The following is a 20,928-nucleotide window of genomic DNA, read 5'->3' as shown; positions in this document are numbered from 1 at the left end:
AGGCCAGAAGAGGAATTGGATCTCCTTGGAATAGGAGTTATAGACAGTTATGTGCCACCATGTGGGTACTGGGGCCTAACTTGGGTCCTTCACAAGAGCAATAAATACTCTTAGCCACTGAGCCATCTCTCCAGCCCCCAATTGTAGCATTTCTCCTTTTAAGATGCACTGCAGGGCTCTGCAATGAGGATCTTATTTCCTTTGTAGCCCAGCTCCTACACGGAAAAGCAGGTTAAAATTAGAGTATATTTTTAGGGTTCGTGGCAGACTTTGGGGAAAGTGTTTCTGGCTCCTGTTAAGACAGGAGTTAGTCAGCTCTCCTTAGACCTTGAATGGGCAGGGCCCATGGTGGGCCATGAGCTGGTCACACCTGGCCAGTAACAGATGATGATCTCTTGGGGGGGACCTGGGAACATCCAGAGTACAGGTGGATGCCTTATTGGCTAAGCCCAGGACGGGTTTAAAAATGACCAATCCCAACAAAGATAGCCCCAGTCTTCATCCAGTTCCCAGCACAAGACCCACAAAAGGCCACAGGGCCTGTTAGTAGATGTACTCCTTTCCTCAAACCCCTTCAACTCCCCAGAGTTTTCCTCACTTTTTCTTAATAAACCTCCGTTCAGTCTTCTCATGCCTTGTGGGAGTTTTCTTATGTTTCTTGAGCAGAAGACAATGGCGCAGTGTGGCTTTGGGGACCATTTACCTTCAGGCACCTGAGCTTTCTGAGCTAAGCTCACTGAGAGCTGAGAAAGGCTCTACCACTCTTCAGGAATGCTACGCCACTCAGGGGCAGCAAGTATAGTTTCTTGGCTTGCTTCAGGCAAGGAGGGGGGTGAGAGATGGGAAAGCCAGAGAGAAGCTTCGTTTCTGAGGCCTCCACTTTGGGGTGTCACCTTTTGAGCCCCCATAGAGACCAGGCCTGCCTGCTCTAAGCTGGGGTTTCCTCGTTGCTAATGGGAACTGTAAACCCTACCCTATGGGTACATGAGCTATGACAGGGGCTCTGACAGGGAGAAAGGAGAAATGGAGGTACATGTGCCTGTGAGCTTCTCCTACAGCAGCGCCGTGTAGTTAACAACACTTAATCTTCTTCCTGGATCATCCTTTAATGCAGACCTGTGTCTCCAGCCAGCCAACCTAGCAGCTCCCTCAGGCTTCCCACCTGAAGTGAGGGAGGTAAGAAACAAGTACTCTAGCAAGAAGCTGGTGGCCTAAAGCAGATGGCCCTGTTGAGCAAACCATCTGCCCGTATGGTTTGAAGAGAACTAGGCTAGAGAGTGGATGCTGAGAACCAGGGTCCAGAGTCTGATCCCCACTCTATGACACCTCAGGCTTGTCTTCTGTCCCCAGAAGCTGCTGCCTCTTCACTAACCCCTCCAACAGAACTCAGATCCCTGAGGCTCCTGTCACGGAGTGTGCTAGAAAGGGTTTCAGGTACCAGGCAGTGCGAGACATTTGTCTGATTCTTGTCCTCTCGAGCTGTGTCAGAGAGGGTAAGAATTGCACTGGGGCTAGGACTCAGAAAATAGTACCAAGGATAAGACCTGGAGAGCCAGAGTACAGCATGGGACATAGGAGCTTTCTCTAGCCATCTCCTATCTACTTTGCTTGCTTCAGGCAAAGAAGAAGGTGAGAGATGGGAAAGCCAGAGAGAAGCTTTGCTTCTGAGGCCTGCACTTCAGGGTGTCACCTTTTGAGCCCCCATAAAGACCAGGCATGCCTGCTCTAAGCTGGGGTTTCCTCGTTGCTAATGGGAACTGTAAACCCTACCCTATGGGTACATGAGCTATGACTGGGGCTGTGACAGGGAGAAATCCTGCAGGTCTGATCCTCCAGGAGACACTGGATTTGGGGAGTTCCTTCACCGGATTGCTGTAATCTACAAGAAGGGACACTAGAGTGGGACCAATCTCTGTTCTCTGGATTCATTCATCACTCCTAAAGCCTTCTTCCTAAATTGCCTGCACCCTCGCATCTCTCTGTCTTAGTCACTTTCCTATTACCGGAACATTCTATACAGAGGATTAGAATCCATGACCATTGTGTACAGAGCCCGGCAGCAGGCAGCCATGGCACTGGAGCAGTAGCTCAGAGCTCACATTTAATCCACAAGTAGGGGGCAGAGAGAGAGAGAGAGAGAGAGAGAGAGAGAGAGAGAAAGAGATATGCTAGGAATGGTAGTGAGTCTTTTGAAAACTCAAAGCTTGCCCCCAATGGCATACTGCCCCCAAGGCCATTCCTCTTAATCCTTCCCAAACTGTTCCAATAACTAGAAACCAAGTAATCAAACATATGTGCCTAAAAGAGCCATTCTTACCCAAACAACTACACCTCGCCCTTTGATGCCAACTTTTTTTTTTTTTTTTTTTTTTTTTGGTTCTTTTTTTCGGAGCTGGGGATCGAACCCAGGGCCTTGCGCTTCCTAGGTAAGCGCTCTACCACTGAGCTAAATCCCCAGCCCCTTGAGCTAAATCCCCAGCCCCTGATGCCAACTTATAAGCTTCTAAATCTCATAGGGTAGCTGACTGGATGCTCATACAATGTAATCAATACATGCTTGGTGAATCCCATTAAGTTCTCAAATGCTGAACCAACAGAGGGAAAAGAGGTTCTTTTGCCTCTAAACTAGCATGCAAGATGCTGGCACCCTGTCCCTTCCCCACCTCTTTCTTCCAGGCAGCATCACATACCCACATCTAGCATCCTTCACCATGGGAAAGTACCCTGGTAAGCCTGGACACTCCCTGGTCTCCATGAAAGTGGTCCAGGATCTGCAGAGTCTCTTTCAGCCTACAGATTCCACCATCACATGGGAGGGTCAGTTCCACTTCCACAAGAGCCCGAAAAACACGGTCAGTCCTGGCTTTGATGGGCGTGTCTCACCTAGGTTCCTTCACCGGAAAGTGCTAATATGTATAAGCTTTCTTTCCCCAGTGTCCCATGTTTGCAAACACTTGGTATTAACAGATGAAAAATGCTATATTTTGGGTTTGTGTATGAAGACTTTCCACTCCAAGCGGCCAAGCTTCCTAAAGGGAGATCCTTTAGGAAAGCAGAGAGCTGCCTGGAGGCTTTGATGATGTCCAGGCCCGATAGCCAGGATGCTAGGGAACTCAGTCAAGATTCTGCTCATCCTAGTTGGACAATATCCACCTAAAATCATCCGAATGGAAGTCCCCTAAACCTAAGCCATAACCAATACCTTTGTCAGGTATGTGTGTCCCCTTTGCCAAGGCATTCCCAGGACACAGGCATAGAAAGCAGCCCACAGCTCTTTCTAAGGTGTGGAGAACATTTCATTTTTGGGAAACCTTCTTCTCCCCAAGTTGCATTTGGAGGTTGGAGACACAGCCAAGATTACTAAATACCCCGAGTTTATCACCAAGGATAGTCTCCTGCTGTGGTGTATGGACTCCAGGTTTTAAGCATCACAGCTGGCATGGCCCACTCATGCAAGATAAGACCTTTGCCTATGGAAAAGCACCATTGCTTTTGACTGCAATTATTTCAGTGTGCGTGTTTGCACTCTCCTGAGGTGCCCGGACATTATCAAGCTGCAGGTTGATAGATCTCTGCTTTAAAAAAAGGGGGGGGGGGGGTTGGGGATTTAGCTCAGTGTAAGTGCAAGGCCCTGGGTTCAGTCCCCAGCTCCGAAAAAAAAAAAAAAAAAAAAAGAAAAGAAAAAAAAGAAGAAAAAAAGGAGGGCGGGGGGGGGCGGTTAGTGGTTTTAGGAAGACAAAAAAAATTTGACACATAGGGTTGGGGATTTAGCTCAGCGGTAGAGCGCTTGCCTAGCGAGCGCAAGGCCCTGGGTTCGGTCCCCAGCTCTGGAAAAAAAGAAGAAAAAAGAAGAAAAAAAAATTTGACACATGAGTGCAGAGCAGTTAGGTAAGAGGCCAGGTGACCCAGGGGTTGTAAGTGATGGTTTCTCACTGAGAACCCACTCAGAACTCTCTCTGAAGGGAGCTCAAACACACATCAAGTCATTCCTTTCTACCCGGCCTTTATAGAGTTGCTGTCCTCCAACTCTCCATTCACAAGACTGCTGCCAAGCCTTTCAACCACTGCACCGAGAAGTTTTCATTCATTTTATTGAACATCCTCTCCAACCCCATTGCTCTCTAGGGTGGCAGCTGGCCAAGGCAATTCTGCCTTTCTAAACTGTCACGAAAATCATTTCCCTAGTATAACCTTCAAATGAGATGATTCTATCACCCTTAATGAAGGACCAAACTCCACATCCTCACTGGGAAACCAGGTACCCAGCAACCTGTCAACACAGGTGGATAAGTCTCCCGGTCAAGACATCCAGAGAAGAGCTACTGACCTGATTTCCGGTTTTCCTATCTGCAGCATGGCCCAGCACTGTCATCAGCTCCCGTGGTGGGGCAGTCTCCCCATCAGCTAATTCTTTTTTTTTTTTTTTTTTTTTTTTGGTTCTTTTTTTCGGAGCTGGGGACCGAACCCAGGGCCTTGCGCTTCCTAGGTAAGCGCTCTACCACTGAGCTAAATCCCCAGCCCCAAGCTAATTCTTTCCACTCAACTTCCAAGGCCACCTTTTCCCCACTGTTCTCATGAGATCTAAGCTGCCGTCACTTCCAGCCCTGCAGATCGCCAAGCCCATCTCTTTCCTCCTTCCTACACAACTCCGGTCTAACACGTTTCCCATAAGACAGTCAGGACAATCCACCATGGAAAAAACATCCTGTCATGCTGCTCCCAGGCTCAGATCCCTCCCTACCAGAACTCAAGCTGGGACCTAATTCCTGACCCACCTCTGTGCCCTTAGCCCTCCCAGCACAGGCCTGCACAGGCTAGGGACTCAGTGAGCGCAGGCTATGTGAAGGAATCAAGTATAATAACCTTAATTGTAGACAATGAAAATCATGCAAAAATGGCCCTCTCTTTTAGTTGTGGGCGGGCGGTTTGCTCGTCTGTAATTCTAACAATCTCTGGTCTTTATCTGAGGGGACAGAACATAACTAGGCTCTAAGTAATTTCTCTCTCCTCTTCCCTTCAACTTGGAGGCCAAGTAAAAGGATTTGTTACTTACGTGCACTGAGGCACCATACTTTGGTTGCATGGCTTGAGAACAGAGGGAGGCTACAGTGACTGGACGGGACAGCCATTTCTATTATTTTAATTATAAACATCAACTATTTTGGAGGGTTAAAAAAATCAAATGGAAATCTGCCGATGATCAATTTCACAATTAACATCTCATTTCAAGATACCAACCAGCTCAGATGAGGGCCAGCGACCTTAATCTCTCCCTAAATACAGTGCTTGATTCCTCTCATTAGTCAAAAGCTCTCCAAACCATGAAATATCTGGGTTAACCCTGTGACAGTGTCAACGATGCCACCGCTGCATGTAAATAAGTCCAGGGGCCTCGGTGACCTTCGTGTCACAGTTTGTATGTGTGGACTTGAAAAGGCCAAAGCCGTGCCAATCGCATGGCAGAAGTCACAAGGCCACCTTAATCTTTTCATTTATTTGTCTAAGAACGTGAAGAGATGTACAACCGTTAGGGAACTTATTTCACCACTGATTAGGAAAGACTAACCCGGAAGAGGTGGAAAGCCCGAAAGCCAGAGAGAGTGATTTTAATCAGGAAGTTCTGTGGGGGGAAAAAACCCAACTGAAAAGAAAATTTATTGTGATTTTGATTGCTTTTTAAGGATTTATTTTATCATTGTTTTTAATTGTGTGAATGTGTGGGCTGCATACAGAGTCTTAGTCAAGGTTACTCTTGCTGTGAGGAAACACCAAGACCATAGAAACTTGAGGAGGAAAGGGTTAATTTGCTTATGTGTCATCATTGAAGGCAGTCAGGGCAGAAACTCAAATAGGGCAGGAACCTGAAGGTAGGAGCTGATGGGGAGGTCATGGAGGGATGCTGCTTGCTGGCTTGCTCCTCGTGACTTGCTCAGCCTGCTTGCTTATAAAATTCAGGACCATCAGCCCTACCCAAAATGGGCTGGGTCCTCCCCATAGAATCACTAAAAAAACAATGTTTTATAGGTTCCCCTACAGCCTGGTCTTATGGAAGCATTTTCTCAACTGAGGCTCCCTCCTCTCTGATGACTTTAGCTAGTGTCAAGTTGACATAAAACTCGCCAGCACAGTGGGTCTCCACATATGAGTGCCAAGTCAAGAGGAGTCAGACACACAACTTCCCCTCAGCCCCCGACCTGGAGTTGCAGACAGTCGTGAGCCACCTGATAAACGTGCTAGGAATCGAACTCAGTTCCTCTGCAGGAACAGCGTCTGCTCTTGACCACTGAGCCATCTCTCCAGTCCCAGGAAATGTTTTCTGTTTTTTGGACACAGTCTTATGATGCACCCATGGCTGGCCCCGGGTCCATCATATAGACCTTGAATTCACATAGACCTTCCTGCCTCTACCTCCTCTGTGCTGGGACTGAAAGTGTATACCACCATGTCTGACTGGGAATTTGATTTTTAAACAGGTAGAAGTAAGGCTGGGAGCAGGGAGGTGAATCAGTTGATAAAGTGCGCGGAAGATTAGTGTAATGTTCAAAGGCCCCATTTAAAATGTTGTATGTGGTAGTCCACACTACAACCCTGGCACTGAAGAGCTTGAAACAGGATGATCCCTGGAGCTTACTGGATCGTCAGTCTAGCCTAACTGCTGAGCTTCAGGCCAATAAGAGTCTTTCCCTCAAAGGAAATAGACACATGACTGAAGATGATTCCTGTCATTGTCCTTTAGCCTCCACATGCACATACATCCAAATACATTCATTATAAATAATATTTTAAAGATGGGAAACAGAAAAGTATACCATCGAACAATGCTTCAGCAGCGCCCATGACTTTGAAAGGGTTTAGAACAAAACCATTCACTCTATAGGGTGAATCAGTCCTCCAGAAGGGTCACCCTAGTAATGGGAGATATACACACAGGTACCAACCCACCACTAGGATCAAACAATAACAAAATGGTACTAATGGACTCATCGACAGATTTCTGGGCAGTTCCATTTTGGAGGAGACTTGGGGTGTGCAGGTTGCTGAAATAACTAGTATACTGTTCCAATGCCCAATGGGCTCCCCTGCCTTGTCCCCCTGACTCCATTGGTTGACTCAGTTTATGCTGCTCCACTGTCCTCCTCTTCCTGCTCCCCCTCTTCTTCTTCCTCCTCCTGTTACTGCTTCTTCCTCTCTTCATCTTCCTCCTCTTCCTTATTATTCTCCTCCTCTCTCGCCTTTTCTCCTCCTCCTCCTTTTCCCCTTTCTTCCTCTTTTTTTTCCCTCTGTGATCCCTGACTCTCCCTCTCCCTGCTGCAGGGATGACAGACTGGCCAAAATTCTGACGCTACAATAAATAGAAACTCACATAAGCTAAGCTGAGGCAGCAAAGGGAGATTCGTCGGGCATTTTAGAACTATTCCTTAGAATTCAAGGGCAAAACCATCAGGAGGGCTCTCTCCAAGAAGGACCTGCTCCCCTCCCTTTTCTGGTATCCATACATTTGATTTGTAGTTCACGAGGTAGAAAGAAATGGCAACTCTTGTTCCCAAGCTCCCCGCTGCCTTATGGCAGTCTGCGCTAGGGTCTATTGGCTCTTAAATGCCAAGGAGAATCTGAACCACCCATTGTGGAAGGTCACATGGCACTGACGTGATGAGAGCTTACAGACCAGATGAGGGGAGCGATGCAGGAAGACGATGTCATCCCTCGGAATCGCCCTGGAGGGGTCTAGTAGTACGGAGTGTGTTGTCACAACCAAAGACCAAAAACCAGCCAGACACAGACAGTGGGGGAGGAGCAGGGGGAACAAATGACCTCATGGTGCTACCACCACCATGCAGATCTCACTCTGGACCCCACTCAGCTTCCCGGTCCTGTGCTCTCCACCTAACCAAGACAGAATGCCCGGGGGAGAAATCACACTCTCTAGGACTGAGAGCAGACAGTAGCCAAAGAGACCATTGTGGTAGTCTACACATTAGGCAGTCTTTACACTATTGCTAAAGTCCCTAGAATAGGCAGCAGGGTGTCTCTGTCTAGATGTCTGACAGGTTCATTTAGATCGACTCTTAGAGCGGCTAGATAGAAATCTTAACCATCTTCCAGGAAGTTCAAAACGTAATGTCTTCACTCAGGGTCAGAAGCAAACTCAGATCCCATTCTTTTGACCAGTAATGAGAAGCCCCCAGCTTCAGCTCCTGGCTCTGCAGGCTGCCAATCTACCCAGGGGGAGGGGTCAAGGCCCAGTGACTTTCAAGCCTGGTCAGTCCACCTCCTTAGGGTGACAGGAGAACACCCAGTAGGATCGAGAGCCTGCAGCTGCCTCATGCCCTGGGAGAGGAGCCCTCGCTGTACTCTCTGAGAGAACCTGTGCTCTCCGTCTGCAGGCCACTTATATAATCTACAAAACTCATCAATGATCATCCCCTTTCGCCATGAAGCTTGAAGCTCCACCAGGTCAGAGCCCACACAACTTTCGTTTTCCTTCATTTTCTTGGCACCAAGCCTACTGCATCGTGGGCTCCCATTTACGCTCGGTGTTTCAGAGAACTGGCAGGTGTGGTGACACGGGTCTGTGATTCCAGCACTGGGAAAATGGAGACTATGTGTAGACTTAAGGTTCCATCCAGTGGGAATGTTATAGGGCAGGCAGATGAGTCCAACAGTGTGTGGGAACATCCAAGGAAGAAGGGAAAGCAGTGAGGTGGAAGAGGAAAAGACTGCGAGGAAGTAAGGGGCCTGAGGTACCACTCAGAGGGAGAGTGTTTGCCCAGCATTCTCACAGCCCTAGGTTTGATAGGAGCACTGAGGAGTGCGGGTGGGGGAGGTGGGGGAGGTGGGGGAGGTGAAGCATTAGGAGAGAAGCAGAATCACCAGAAATTCTAAGACAGATCTCACCTCCTCAGACAACTGTGAGCTTTTATTCTGTCTGCCCCACCCCGACATTGCTAGGGCCCACTGGTGCCTGACCAACATTGAGCAGATTTGCTAAGAAAACAAGCTCAGGAAAGCCCACTAACAACTAAGCAAGAACTGCAACAGCTTCTGGGGTGGGGCGCCAGGCTGAATCCCTTCGGAGCTTCTAGACCCTTGCTGTGTGTTTATCCTGCCTCCAGAGCAGAAGCACAACACCCAAACAGGTTTTCTACCCAATCCAACCCTAGTCACAAGCCGGGACTCAGTGTAGCGCCAGTCCTCCATCCCCACTACTGTTCCGGAATGGAATCTATGGAAATGGAAGTTCTCCTACTCTTCAGAAACTTCCCACCATGCAGACCCAAAGAGGAGGGGAGTGGCTGGGAAGCACCTCTGGCAAAGTACCATGGGGTAGGGATCTCTGCACAGAGCATCCTTGGCACTGGAGACACAGCTCAGTGGCTAAGAACACTTGCTACCCTTGGAGAGAACCCAGCACCCATATCAGGAGGCTCATAGTGGCCTAAACTCCAGTTCCCGAGGATCTAACTGCTTCCTCTGGCCTCTGTGGGTACTGCATTGTTTTGTTATATATATTTATTTCTCCCCCCGCCCCCCTGGAGCTGAGGACTGAACTCAGGGCCTTGCGCTTGCTAGGCAAGCGCTCTACCACTGAGCTAAATCCCCAACCCCTGTTTTATATATTTTTTTAAATTTTATTTCTACTTCTTTTCTTTTTAAAAAATTTTATTTATATGAGTACACAGTTGCTGTCCTCAGACACAGCATAAAAAGGCATCAGATCCCATCATAGATGGTTGTGAGCCACTATGTGGTTGCTGGGAATTGAACTCAGAACCTCTGAAAGAGAAATCAGTGCTCTTAACATCTTAGCCATCTCTCCAGCCCTGTTTTACTTATTTTTTTTTTTTGAGACAGGTTCTCATGTAGCCCAGGCTACCCTGGCTAGGTTTTGAACTTTGAAACCTGCCCCTACCTTTGAAGTGTGGGGATTATAGGCATGCATGCACCGTGCCCAGGTTACATGGTGCTGAGGACAAAACCCAAGGTTTCATAAATGCAAGATAAGATAAGCATTCTACCAACATATCATCCCCACCACTATTTGTGATCATTGTTTCTTAAGTTTTCTTTTAAGTTATTAATGAATAGATACTTGTCTTAGTTAGGACTTCTACTGCTGCAACAAAACACCATGACCAAAAAGCAAGCTAGGGAGGGAGGGGTTTGTTTGGCTTAAACTTCCCCAGCACTGCTCATCACTGGAGGAAGTCAGGACAGGAACTCAAACAGGGCAGGACCCTGGAGGTAGGAGCTGATGCAGAGGCCATGGAAGAGTGCTACTTACTGGCTTGCTCATGGCTTGCTCAAACTGCTTATAGAACTGAGGACCACCAGCCCAGAGATGGCATCACCACAGTGGGCCCAGGCTCTCCTTCACCAACCACTAGTTGAGAAAGTGCCCTACAGCTGGATCTTATGTGAGGATTTTCTCAGATGAGGTTTCTTCCTTTCAGATAACTCCAGTTATATCAAGTTAACAAGACTAGCCAGCCCAACTGACCCCTTGTCAACTTGACACACGAACACATCACTATTAAGCTACAACCCTTTCTTTCTTATTTGTTCCCAAGATCTCACATTAAAAACAAAGATAACTTCAAAAGACCCATAGTCTTTACAAATTCAAACACATTAAAATTTCAGCCCCTTTAAAATAGCCAATCTCTTTTAGAGTCAAGTCTTTTAAAATTCAAAGTCTCTCAACTGTGGGAATTAAATACTTTCCTGAACCATGGCACAGACACGATCTGAACCAAATAAAACCAAACTCCAACAGTATAAATAAATCAATGTCCAATTATCTGGGATTCATTCACAATTTTCTAGGTTTCTCCAAGCATCTTGGATCACTTCTTTGGATCTGCCCTGCTCTGTAACACATAGCTTGTCTTCTAGGCTCTGGCCACCCACCTCTGCTGCTGTTCTTGGTCATTCCATTGGACTGGCATCTGCAAAACCACAGGGCCTTATGCTGAAACTGGGCTGCACTTTGACCAATAGCCTCTCACAGGCTTTCTTCATGGTCTCAAGGCTCAACATATTTGCATGACCCCTCAATCGTGGACATTCAAGGCTGCACCTTTACCAATGGCTTCTCCTGGCCTCTCAGAGTATCAAACCACAGCTGCTCTCTGTGACCCCTTCATGCCTTCAAAGCCAGTACCACCTGGCTGACTCTTATACTACCAAGTTCAGCTGCCAACACAAGGTCCAACCTCAGCCACTTCTGTGTGCTGACTCCTGGGAAACACTTGCCAGAAGATACTGCTCTCTTCTCAATCACCAATCATTTCTTAGCTCCAGATTACCAGCATCAGTTGTCCCAATAATGTAAATATTTCACCTCAGTGTTGCCCATCCCTTATTAATTACAGCTGACTCTTCAGTCCCAGCTGGCCGGAACGACAAAACCTCAATTTGAAATAGCAAACAGCCCTGGTAGAGCCTTTGTACTTCCCTCCGAGATTTCACAAGCCAGGTCTCCATCCTCTACACCACTCTCAGTATTCTTATCTCCCAAGCTCCCACAGACCATTCCACTGGGTCCTCGACACTCAGTGAAGTCCTTCCACGATCCTCCCCAAAGCACGGCCAGGTCTGTCATAGCGATACCCCTGGTACCGACTTGTCTTTGTTAGGCTTTTTATTGCTGTGATGAAACACTGTGACTAAAAGTCAAGGTGGGGAGGAAAGAGATTTTTGGCTTCCATTTCCACAGTACTGTTCATCATTGAAGAATCAAGACAGAAACTCAAGTAGGACAGGATCTTGAGGCAGGGGCGGATGCAGAAGTCATGGAGGGGTGCTGCTTACTGGCTTGCTCATCAAGGCTTGCTCAGCCTGCTTTCTTATAGAACCCAGAACCACCAGCCTGAGATGGTACAACCCATAATAGTCTGGACCTTCCCCATCAGTCACTGGCCTTCACCCTTCTCAACACACATTAGTCCCTCCCATTCACTGGGGCACCCACTATGAAGTGGGACATTGATTAACTTTCAACTATTCCAAGCTTTAGTGTTAGCCTGAAAAATCCCCACTATCTTATCATTCAGTTTGCCTATATAAGATTTTGATGAGGATTTCCTCTAAGCATAATCCATCTTGACTAAATCAAGTATTATATAAAAAAAAAAGAGGGGAGAATCCATGTTTTGTTGAAAATCCATTACTGCACAGTAGTATAAACTAAGTAAGTTTCCTTACGCCTTTGTTACATGGATTAGACTCTAAACACTTCTTCGTGTTACCAAGCCCTCAGCCCCCGCACACTTGTAGCAGTTGTATAATATCCCCTCCTGTAACTTAGCTAGTGTGATGGTTTATATATGCTTGGCCCAGAGAGTAGCCTTGTTGGAGTAGGTGTGTCACTGTGGGCATGAGCTTAAGCCCCTCGTCCTAGCTGCTTGGAAGTCAGTCTTCTCCTAGCAGCCTTCAGATGAATATGTATAACTCTTAGTTCCTCCTGCACCATGCCTGTCTGGATGCTGCCATGTTCCTGTCTTGATAATGGACCAAACCTCTGAGCCCGTAACCCAGCCCCAACTGAGTGTTGTTCTTATAAGATTTGCCTTGGTCATGGTGTCTGTTCACAGCAGTAAAGCCCTGGTTAAGTTAACCATTGGTCCTCTTCCTTTTAGGCAGCCAGGGCTGGGATAATGAACAACCTTCTCCATGCAGCGGTTTCCATAACCAAGACAACTAACACGGAGGGATTCAGGATGTGATGGTCGATCTTTGCTGTTCACTCGATTGCATATCAGAACCAGCTAGAAGCTGTCTCTGCATTATTTCCACAAAGGTTTGACGGAGGTGACATTTACCCTGAGTGTGGATGCCACGAGTCCCTGGACTGGGGTCCCAGAGTGAGTGCAAAGGGGACGTAAGCTGAGCAGCAACATTCATCTCTCCCTGCCTCCTGACGACAAATGCAGGGTGACCAGCTGCCTCACAATCCTGCAGCAGGACCTTTCTTGCCATGATGGCCTGTACCCTCAAAGCATGAGCCGAAAGAAGTCCTTCCCTCTCTCCTTCCTTATGTTGATTTTGTTGTTGGTACACTAGGATAAGCAACGGGGACAATAATGAGCACACCTGAGCACATTTTCTAGAAAGAGACGTTGCCTTTGTGCCCTGTGGAGACTCTGATGCAACTGAAGCTGGGACTTCTGGGTCCCACACAGCTTGAAATGCTACAAGTCTCAGAGCAAGGCTGGCATCTGCACCTCTCAGTCTCATAGGGAAGGTGTTTCCATGGCTCATCTCACACGGGGAGATTGGTGCACGCCTCACAAAGGGCTCTGTATCTACTCATTCCTCAGATGACTGAAGCCAAGTATAGGTGACTTCAGAGGCACATGAAGACTGGCAGCTCCTAGTCGAAAGAAGCAGATTCATGAAAAAGTAGTGCCATGTCAGGAGGAGTTTGGGCAGAACACAACCTCCCCATATGTGCCCAGTGGCCACCTCTAATGCTGTTTGCTGTTTAGTTTAGTTTTTACATACGTGTAGGTGTGCATGACCTGTGTGCACGTGTGTGGAGGCCAATGCACAACTTCCAGTATTATCAGCAGGAAGGCTGTCCTAATTTCTTTAAAACAGGGTCTGTCATTGGCCCAAAGTTGACCTGCTCTGGGACTACAGTGCACACTTTTACATGGGTTCTGGGAATTCAGATCTCCCCATTGACAAAGCAAGTACTTTGCCAATTCAGGCACCCCTGACCTCAGACAACCAGGATGAATTCTAATCTGTCCCTACTCTGTCTATCAAAACTCATTGCACAGAGCAAAGGTTCCTGACCCGCTGAGCATGGACAAGGAGCCCATGGCATGTGGTACCTGACCCTCTTCTATCTGTGAAGGGCACAGCATTCCTCTAACCAACCAACAAATAACAGCATGTTAGGATTCTAGACAGTTCTAAAAGGCAAACATATGCTGTGACTGCCTTGACTCTCACATGAACTCTAAGACGATCATGGGGTATGTTACCCTCCACCTTAGCAAGGAAACTGAGGCTCGGTGAAGGTAAGTAGTCTCCCAAATGCATGTCTGAGGTAGAGTAGAGTTCTTGTGGCCACTCAGCACTGTCTACTTGTGGTCCAGTCTGTACACCATGGACAGTGACGGTTTCTCATTTGAGCAGTAACTTACGGGAAGAGGCTGAGCCACCACCATCACCAGGCTCTGTCCACATCGCTCTCCTGAACTCTGTCTTACTTCGTTATCGGTGTTACTATTTTTGGCTCCTGAAGAAAAGACTGAGTGGCGAGCTCATCTGTTCTGCCGTCCGATGTGTTGAATTAGCATGTGAACATAAACTCATTGGTGAAGACCCCGGTCCTTGCAGCCAAAACTCTAAATCATTGACCTTAGCCGCAGATATCAGTTAGAACGCCTGGAAACACAGCTCGGAAGGTCATGGGAAACAAAGCTTTCTGTGAGATTGTTCAGGAAGGTGGCATCCCAAAGAGGACTTTGGGACTTGAGAAAGTAGAGGATCGTGCTGGAGTGTGGAGGTACTCGCCTCCTTCTGCTCTGCACTGTCTTGGGTTCTAGGAGCCAATTAGGGAAGACCCTAGGGAGAGACAATGTAAGGAAACTCTCTGGAAGAGATGATGCTTCACATTGATGACCCTTGGGACTGCATGTTCCATGAGGAGCATGAAAGCAAGGAGTGAGAGTCAGTGAAGTGGCTCAGCAGATAGACACTTGCCACCAAGCCAGACAAACCTGGACTCCATCCCTGGGAACCACACAGTGGAAGGAGAAAACCAGCTCCATAAGGTTGTCTTCTGATTTCCACACATACACCATGGCACTCAAATACACGAATGCATGGGAGCTCACACACACACACACACACACATGTGCACACACACATGTGCACACACACAATCACACAGACCACACACACACACATGTGTGCACACACACAAGTGCACACACACACAATCACACAGACCACACACACACACACAATCACACAGACCACACACACACACACACAATCACACAGACCACACACACACATGTGCACAGACACATACACACACTCACACAGACCACACACACACACACACACACTCACACAGACCACACACACACACACACACACACACACACACACACAAATAAATTTTTTCATTACATTACATTACAAATAAATGTAATGAAAAAATTCCAAGCAAGGAGGGAGCTTAGTAGCCACAGGATTTGAGCCTTAACAGGCAGAGCATTTTTACCTCAGCCCCTGGACAGAAGCCATTTTGACATGGACTAAAGTGAAGGGCATTAATATTTCATCTCCTTTGTTAGCAACACAGCGGGTGGCAGGCATCTTTGCCCAATTGTTAGCCCCACCCCATGAGCTTGGTGAAACTGAATAGCATGAAATGGATGGGGGGATCCAGCATTTTGAATCATAACTGTGGAACAGTCATATATTCCTGCTTAGGTCTGCTTATGTGTAAGAAAACAGTCTAGGATATCACTCACAGCACCATCATCTCTACAAGGAGCTGAGTTATAAGGAAGGTCTACTCTCTAGACTATACGGTTTTGTAAGGATTGAGGAATTTTTTTTCCATAAGTATTTCTTTAGTTCAAGAAAAACAAGCAAATAATAAAGATACATTTCATCTTCAAAGAATGGATTTCAGGCTGGTGGAAAGACTCAGCCAGTCAGTGCTTGCCATGCAAGCCTCAAGACCAGAGAATGGATACTCCACTCGCATGTGAAAAAGCCAAAGTGTGGAGCTGGGACATCCTGTTACCCCAGCACTGAGACCACAGAGACTCCCACATCTGGAGCTCACTGGTTAGCTAACCTCGCTGCATTCAAGAGCCCCAGGTTCAGTGACAGACTCTGTCTCAAAGAAAGAATAAGATGAGGAAAAACTGAAGACTCCTGACATCCACCTCTGACTTCCTCATTTATACACACAGAGATTAAAAATAAGGGAGTGTTCAGCCCTTTATTCTGTGTTAACATGGCCCCATTAAGCATCTCTTGCCATCAAATGGGCATATCAACATAACAGTGTGCAAAACTCTACTTAGAACCACCAAATGGTGGCCAATCCACATTGCCTCTCCTGACTCTCTTGCTCAGTTGAAGTCATTGGCCCATATCCACAGCCCTGTCCCTAGAAAGAAACCCTTTAGCCATGTCTTGAGTTGGAATTTTAAAATTTAAATTTATTCATTTATTTTGTCTCTGTGTATGTGTGTATGTGTCTGTCTGTCTGTCTTTCTATCTGTATGTCTCTCTACCTCTGTCTTTTTCTGTGTGCATGTGCTTTGGCGGGGGGAGTGCTTTTGGGGTCAATTCTTCCATTCTACCCTGTGGGTTCAAGGCATGGAGCACAGATCCCCAGAAACAAGCACCCCACTTCAACTTGATGAGCCACAAGTTAGAAATGTTTAAATACCAGTGGGTTAAATGGGTCCGTGGATAAAGAAAAGAACGTGTCTAGCTGTCCACAGAAAGAAAGCCCTTCCTTGCTGGCTATGCCACTGTATTGCAGGGTCTCCGAAGAGGAATGTGTATAATATATAAATAATAGAATGCCAAGGTTTGGGGAAGACTCACACAGCTCCTAATGACCTGACCAGAAGATGAATGAGGGAAGAGATAAGGTGAAAGTGAAGTGATCTAATTCAGGACAGTTATTAGAATTACGAGCAAGCCGCCATGGGCCTGTAAGTCACATTCTATTGCTCTGGGGTCTGTTTGGAGACTCACAACAGGAGGGGAAGCTCTTCTTGTTTTGGGCATCTGGGTAGAAATGTCAAGAATGTTGTCCAGTTTAAAAGCTTACTTAGTGTTAGCATTTCCTGCCTGTGTGTGAGACAGATCTTCATGGTACAAATGTCAGGGCACAATATCTCACAAGGCCATGGCATCTCTGTCCCCAGGCCATGAATGTCCTAAAGATATAACCAGTCCTTGGCTGTCCTTCCCCAGCCTCCCCCAAACAGGGACAAGGTTCCGGTGCAGGGCAGATGTCCTACCAGTTTGGAGCCACAGAGCTCACGTAGTAAACAATAAGCTAAGATGAGGAGACCACAAGAAGGGAAGATCTCAGAGTCAGAAAGGGTAAGACTAGCCTGGGCTGGGTGGACATGTGTGTACAATACTTCCTGTCCCTCCAAGGAGGATACAGCTTAGAATACCATCCTCTGTCCTCTGCTCTCCTATCTGTCAACTGCAGGAAGAATACCAACTGATGGGGCAGAGGGGATGTTCTGAGAAGTCACAGACAGGGGTCTGACTAGAAGTCGGAGAGGTGGTATTAATCTAGGATCTACAAATTGAGGAGAGATTGAGCATTGTGGGTCTACTGATTGACATGTGTCAAGTCAAGGCCCTAGGCCAGAGAAGTCCAGGAAACAACCAGAGTGTGGAAAGGAAAACTGTGTGACTGGAAAGCTGAGAACAAGGCCATTGGGCATCCAAACAGGGTAAAGAGTCTGCACATGAGGCATGGAAGTGCTTTGGAGTCAGCCAAACTTGGGTTCAATTCCTGGCTCCACCAGTTCTAGCTGTAAGGCCTTGGGTAGGTGACTTGAGTCCTTGGAGTCTGTCTCTTCAAATCCACAAATAATCCTTTCCTGTATCATAAAGTCAGGGGAGGGTTGAAGTGGGGCAACAAGTATATGAAGCATTTCTTGGTACAATAATGACCCATAATAAACATCAGAAGAAGAAGAAGAAGAAGAGGAAGAAGAAGAAGAGGAAGAAGAAGAAGAAGAAGAAGAAGAAGAAGAAGAAGAAGAAGAAGAAGAAGAAGAAGAAGAAGAAGAAGAAGAAGAAGAAGAAGAAGGAGAAGAAGAAGGAGGAGGAGGAAGAGGAGGAAGAGGAGGAGGAAGAGGAGGAGGAAGAGGAGGAGGAAGAGGAGGAGGAAGAGGAGGAGGAAGAGGAGGAGGAGGAAGAGGAGAAGGAGGAAGAGGAGAAGGAAGAGGAGGAGGAGGAGTTAGTGCTGAAGTTGACCTCAACCAGTAGGCCAGGAACAGTTATTCTGAGACTTCTCCTGGGGCTGCATGCCACTCCCCGTTGCTCATCTTGTCCCCAGACAGCCTCAACATAACCACCACCCCAAGTTCCTCTGTAGATGTCAGGTTCCTATTGAGTTCTTCTCCATTTCCTCACAGAAGGGACACCATAGTTCCCGCTCCATTCCATTCCCCTCTTTCCCACAGGCCCTGGAGCAGTTTCCACCAGGGTGAGTGCCACAGGTAGCCCCTTCCTCTCCTAGAGGTTAAAAGCTGTCAGAGCTCCCATTCCAAGTCCTGTGTCCCAGCCATGACCAGTGGGATCCAATGCCAAAATGTATTTCAAGAGCATGTTCTAGAAAGCAAGAAAGCTAAACCACCTACCCCCATCCATCTCCAAACCCTGGTTGGTCCTTACCTTAATAACCCCAGAGTTTCCTACACTTGGCAAGAATATTTCCCAGTGGCCTGAGCCTGCCTGGGTCTCTGTGATGCATCAGCATATGTTAAGAATTGGGCTCATATCAGCCCAAGACACAGCATTTGTACTTGACACTTTCATCTGTTTACAATCCTCTTTTCCCACGGGTTAGCCAATCAGGATACTCCAACCCTCTGGGATCATTGATTGGTGAAGCAGTGAAAACATGAACCCCACAATCCCAGTCTCAAAAAGCTCAAAAAGAAACCAAGCTTGAGCACACCCTTCACTTCAGAGTTTAAGAAAAAGGTTCAGAGGTTGGGGATTTAGCTCAGCGGTAGAGCGCTTGCCTAGCAAGCGCAAGGCCCTGGGTTCGGTCCCCAGCTCCGAAAAAAAGAAAAAAAAAAGAAAAAAGAAAAAAAGAAAAAGGTTCAGAATGGATGGAGAAGACTCACCTTTTGTACTGACTTTGCCAGCCGTTTTCTGGCCTAGGTGACATCTATCGGTGACAGCCATTGGGCATGTCTACAGTAGAATGCAAGAACTAAACCATGAAATGTTAGGCTTAACACAATGAATATCTCCCACAAAAAGTCAGGTGTGTGAGGTGGACATTTCTGGTTTCTTTGGAGACTCAAGGGTCGACATACGCTGTTTTTCTGCAAACTGTTTTATGGGAGGGTGCTTTTGCTGAGAATAGACACATGTTTTTCTGTTTGCCGCTTGGAAAAAGGACATGTGATGTTTAGAAAGGAGATAAATCTACCTCAGCAGTGGGCAACTCTGTGTGGCATTGGTTCCCCTTGCCACTCTGTGCTGGTCTCCATTGGACTTTGCTGATGACCCTGTAGCATTGTCTCACCTCACCTGATCATCGTTTTGTAAGGGTCCATGATCCACTGACGAATGACACCCCAGACTCGAATAGTATATAAAACGCAGAGAGTGTTTTATTCTGCAGAAGTCCAGCACGCTGGGGTCTCCCCATTACCAAGGTAGAGAGACAACCAAGTGAACTTGCAGGGCTGATTTAAAGCACCTTGGGGAATTCAGGGATAGGTGATCTCTCTGTTAATCTGTTGGGTCTATCTCTGTGGACATTCCATTGACTGTGTATGGGGACTAGAAACTTGCTGGGGAGGTCTGGAAACTGTTGGCTGAGGAAGTCTGGAAACTACTGGTGACCCACTGTCCCTGCCTCAGGCCAGGTGGTGGGGCAGCTTCTGAGGCCTGGACTTGCCTGGAATTGCCCAGTTCTTGGAAACAGGTTTAGGCCTAGTCTCCTTAATTGCCAATTTAAAGCCTGTCATGGAATCATCCTAGCCTTCTCAGTTTATCATGATTGCATAGAGTAAAAAGCACCAAAGAACTGGTGCTGTTCCGGTAGCTTCTTGCCACTTCTGTGGACTTGGGCCGATTGGCAGAGCCTCGAGGTTTCTTCTGGATCGAACTGCTGTTGCTGATTCGTGAATGGTGTTTGCGAATGGATCAAGCTACTGCTGACGATTTGTGTGAACTGAACTGCTCATATCCTGACAATTCAGATTGGATTCACCCTTAAAGAACGATTTCTAAACAGGTTCACATCCTCCTTTTCCCTGTTAACCTTTCCTTTGTACTACCTCTGGTGTTTGCTGGGCTGGAAGGGAAGTTGAAGCATTTAAATACCCTTATTAAAGAAGGTTTTGAAAACTATAAGACTACAGGCATGGGTCAGGCTGACTCCCTCTGTCTGGAGTATTTGTCTCCAACTTCACAGTGTCAAAAGTAAAAAGAGAAGAGAGGGAGGACCCGCCAGCTCCCAGTACCTTGGCCATTCACTTGTATGCCACTTCCACTCAGTCTATTGGGAGTCACATGACTGGTGGCTCCCAGTCAATTGCCAGGGAAGCTGGGCCCCAGGAGTCATTCTGCTATCCTGCCTCTGAGGATTGACCCCAATGCTGCCCCACCATCAGTCTGGTACTCAAAGACAAGACTTCTTGGTGCCTCCCCAAACTAGGGGCCTGGGGCTGTAGTCTTGCACCAAACCCCTAGGTTGGATTTCTGTGAGAAGCATTCTTCCCAGGCAATTAGGAAAATACAAACAAATTGACCCGGAAAAAAAATCAAGACTCCCACAAGTGCAAGGATTTGATCTGGAAGGAGGACAATCTTGCCAGCCTTGTACCTCTTAATCAACACAATTATGTCTAGGCCTCCGACGAAAGTCCCCTGCTAGTCTCTACCCACCCCTAGATACTGCTCAATTGGAAGGAGCCTAATTAGTGCAGAAAGGCATGAGAGGAAGGAAGGGTGGCCTCCTGTCCCTCTTCGGGAGCCTGAACCTTCAAAGGAGCCACTGCATGCAGGTAGAGGGCTCTCCCAGCCCCAGCTCAAGGTGAGGGGAAGATGGCAGCTCAGGACTTGTAAATCAGCAGCGCCTAATGTAAACACCACTCTGTTCTAATGAGCCCATTTTCCCACAGCTGGAAGGGGCGGGCAGTGGCTGGGAGGCCTTTGATGTGATTC

The sequence above is a fragment of the Rattus norvegicus genome, chromosome 5 (assembly GCF_021556685.1).
Source record: "Rattus norvegicus strain SHRSP/BbbUtx chromosome 5, alternate assembly SHRSP_T2T, whole genome shotgun sequence".
Lineage (NCBI taxonomy): Eukaryota > Metazoa > Chordata > Mammalia > Rodentia > Muridae > Rattus > Rattus norvegicus.
Note: the sequence above shows the minus strand (reverse complement) of the source record.